This window comes from Artemia sp. Qi Xiang Cuo, chromosome 5 (assembly GCF_049724085.1).
Source record: "Artemia sp. Qi Xiang Cuo chromosome 5, ASM4972408v1, whole genome shotgun sequence".
NCBI lineage: Eukaryota > Metazoa > Arthropoda > Branchiopoda > Anostraca > Artemiidae > Artemia > Artemia sp. Qi Xiang Cuo.
This window is the reverse complement of record NC_142798.1, coordinates 71,144,756-71,148,619: the sequence shown is the minus strand read 5'-3', so window position 1 is coordinate 71,148,619 and position 3,864 is coordinate 71,144,756. Positions and strand designations below refer to the sequence as shown.

Here is a 3,864-nt window from a genome sequence, read left to right as displayed (position 1 = left end):
TCAAAAACCGTTAAAATTAAATAAAAAATTAAACTGGGACTACGGAGCAAAATTAAAACGAATAGAAATTATTGTGTATATAAGGGGGCCAAAACAAACTAATCTACAACGCTACAACAGGAACAAACTAATCTACAACTCTTTTCATAGTCTTATACCTGCTGTGATAAGAGTAAAGCTCAGTATACAATTAGAATTATCTTGCAATTTAAGCATAAAAAGAAATAGTATTTTAATAGCCTCAAAGTCATTGAACACCACACAAAAATAATGGATAGATTTATCAGGTAAAATCTTGGTCTCACCAGCTATGTGTGTGACATGAAGTGACAAAAATTTTGTAGCCCCAATTTTGTTTGCAGTGATTTCTGTTTCTTTAGTTTGCCAAGTTTGGACTTTTTTCTTTACAGCGGTTCCTGTTATGTCTTATGCTTGTTTCAGTACCATTAAAAACCTTTTCCGAATTTTAGTTTCTTAAGAAGATAAATGGCTCTTTGGTGAATTGTCCCAGCACCACAGGGAGCTCTTAAGTCCAATAAAAGTAAGAATTAAAAAAAGAAACAATTTTTCCCAATTTTTTTTTTTTCGAAAAGTAGGTACTCACAAAGAGATAAGGCTTCTTATTTTGACTTTTCTAATATAGCGTTTTACCTGATTTCCATTTTTTCAATTCTTTATTTGACCAGCACACTAAAATTCAAATAGTTTCAGATTTTAAATATTTGAAAACAATGGTTATATTAAAGGCCAATAATACGCAAACTCTTTATTAACAAGATTCAACAAAAAATAAATCTGTTTTCACGCTAATCATTTTCGGCTTAAAAAAGTCTGGAAGGCCTATCAAATAGTGCTGTAATTAAAGGTTTAATCGATCAACACATCGATGGAAAAATTTTTGTCCAAGACAAACAGTAAATCGTTCCATTAACCGGCTCGCATTTTTGTTTTTCACAGACTCACTTTTGACCCCCCCCCCCCCAAAAAAAAAAGAATCTTCGAAAAGCTCGTTGATTTATAAATTTTCAGTAAATAGTGTAAAAGGCTCATTTTTTCGCTATTTTTACTAACCATTGTGATAGAACCTATAAATATTATAAAATCTAATGCCCCTTTATCAAAGGACGTTCTATGTTTTTCATTATTTAATTAATTTTATTTATTTGTTAATTTGTTTGTTTTGTTTTTTATTTATTTTACTTATATTATTTTGTCCTATTTTATTTATATTATTATATATACTTGTCCTAGCTTCAGTAATTTTTGATTGACAGAATCAATAATTTATTCCTTATTTTTATATTCTTTTTCATTTTGCAGGTGCCACGATTCAACGCAACATGGATCCAGTCACCTCAACTCAAAATCAAACCACACCAGAACATATCAAGGAGAACTGCCAACATCCTTTAAATGTAGAATCTCCTGTTTGGACCTTTGAATGTGCATGGGAAGTGGCTAACAAAGTCGGAGGAATATATACAGTCATCCGCTCCAAAACCGGTCATTCTGTTGAAATGATGAAAGACAAATATGTCCTTCTTGGCCCTTAGAAAAGAAAGTCTTCTACAGAAGAAATAGACGAGTTTGAGTTATCTCCTTGTCCTCTTTATGATGCTGTTTGCAAGATGCGTGACGCAGGGCTTCTAGTTCACACTGGAAGCTGGCTTGTTGACGGAAATCCTTTAGTTATATTATTTGATATTACTTCAGTATCACATAAAATGAACTGTTACAAGCATGAACTTTTTGAGAAAACAAATATTGGAATTCCAGACTCTGATGTGGAATCAAATGATTCTGTTTTATTTGGCTTTATGGTAGCAGAGTTTATTGCTGAATTTAGTCATTTCTTAAGTATATGTGGAGCTGATTCTCCAAAAACAGTGTGCCACTTTCATGAGTGGTTATCTGGAGTAGGTCTTATTTTGCTGCGGCTATGGAAAATAAAAGTCTCAACAGTATTTACTACACACGCAACACTCCTTGGACGCTACTTGTGCGCTGGCAGCACAGATTTTTATAACAACCTGAACAAGTTTGACATTGACATCGAAGCTGGAAATCGGCAGATATATCACAGATACTGTTTGGAAAGAGCTGCGACACAAATGGCACATGTTTTTACAACAGTGTCTGATATAACAGCAATGGAAGCTGAATGTTTGTTAAAACGAAAGCCTGATGTAATAACACCAAACGGTCTAAATATCAAGAGATTCAGTGCACTGCACGAATTTCAAAACCTCCATGCAATTAACAAGGAAAAAATTCATGATTTCGTCCGAGGCCATTTTTATGGTCATCTCGATTTTGATTTAGCTAAGACCCTTTATTTTTTTATTGCCGGAAGATCCGAATTCTGAAACAAAGGAGCTGACATTTTTATTGAAAGTCTGGCGAGACTTAACCACTTGATGAAAGAGTCTGACACTGATGTGACAGTGATTGCGTTTATTATTCTTCCTGCCAAGACAAACAACTTTAATGTTGAAAGTTTAAAGGGACAGGCAGTAGCAAAAAGCTTAAAGGATACTATAGAAAATGTCCAAAAGAATATAGGCAAGAAATTATTTGAAATATGTTTAAGTGGCAAAATGCCTGAATCTGACGACCTCATTTCTAAAGATGACGTTGTCCGTCTTAAACGATGTTTGTTTGCCAGCCATAGGTCCCTTCCACCACCAATCACTACGCACAATATTGCTGAGGATGATACAGATCAAGTACTTAATGCACTCAGACGATGTCAGCTTCTGAATAGTTCCTGGGACCGGGTAAAGGTTGTCTTTCACCCTGAGTTTCTTTCATCAACTAATCCTCTCTTTAATCTCGACTACGAAGAATTTATTCGTGGATGTAATCTTGGCGTTTTCCCCAGTTATTATGAACCATGGGGATATACTCCTGCCGAGTGCACAGTCATGGGAATTCCATCGATTACGACAAATCTCTCTGGCTTTGGGTGTTTCATGGCCGATCATATTCCAGACCCTGAGAGCTACGGTATAAATATTTTAGACCGTAAAAACATAAGTCTCGATGAGTCTATTAATCAGCTCACCATATACATGCTGAACTTTACTCTTTTGACAGAAAGACAAAGAGTAATTCAACGAAACCGAACTGAACGTCTCCGTGAAATACTTGACTGGGGGAATCTTTTTATTTACTATAAAAGGGCAAGACTCATGGCTCTTAGTGCAGTTTATTCAGATACTATAGTGGACGACGAAGAAGGCTCTCCACAAGTAAAACAACCAGACCCTTTATCTGAACCTCAATCTCCCAGAACTGTAACTCCCGCACTTCTTGGCCGTCAAGATGAGGTTGACAATGCAAAGGAACTAGAGGAACTTAGAAAAAGAGCCAGTAGAATTTATTTGTAAATTTAAAGGCATATCGTAGTACCTATATGCATACAAACACGTACTCTACAAACAAGAATCCTTGTTCTCTGTTTCTAATATTTGTTGATTGATAATACTTATTTGGTGCTTTATATAATATATAAAAGTTATACTTTTGTAGTTTTACAATGAGTTTCTTTCAAATAAAACATCCTTTGTTTTTATACAATATTTTACTGCAACACAGATAAGGTCATATTGGTTTGGACGATGTAGGTAAAAGTGAGTAGGTGCAGTGCACTGTAGTAAACGGTGTTTTTTTTTTTTTTTATGCAATACCTTCAAATATACAATCATAAGCAAACACAGGAGTCTCTCATTTATATGTTTTTAATTCAGTGCATACAACAATCTATACTACAGAACAAATGTCTTAAAAGTTAGAAAAAATAAGAAACTTCATTTTTAGCGATTTTTCCACGTAGTTGAAGGACAGAAGAAGATTTCCCGGCAT

General features: G+C 34.6%; 1 pseudogene; it reads left to right on the top strand.

Annotated features, from left to right (window-relative positions):
* The first annotated feature begins 1,324 nt into the window (after positions 1–1,324).
* Positions 1,325–3,389, top strand: LOC148952472 (glycogen [starch] synthase pseudogene; annotated as a pseudogene).
* The last annotated feature ends 475 nt before the right edge of the window (positions 3,390–3,864 follow it).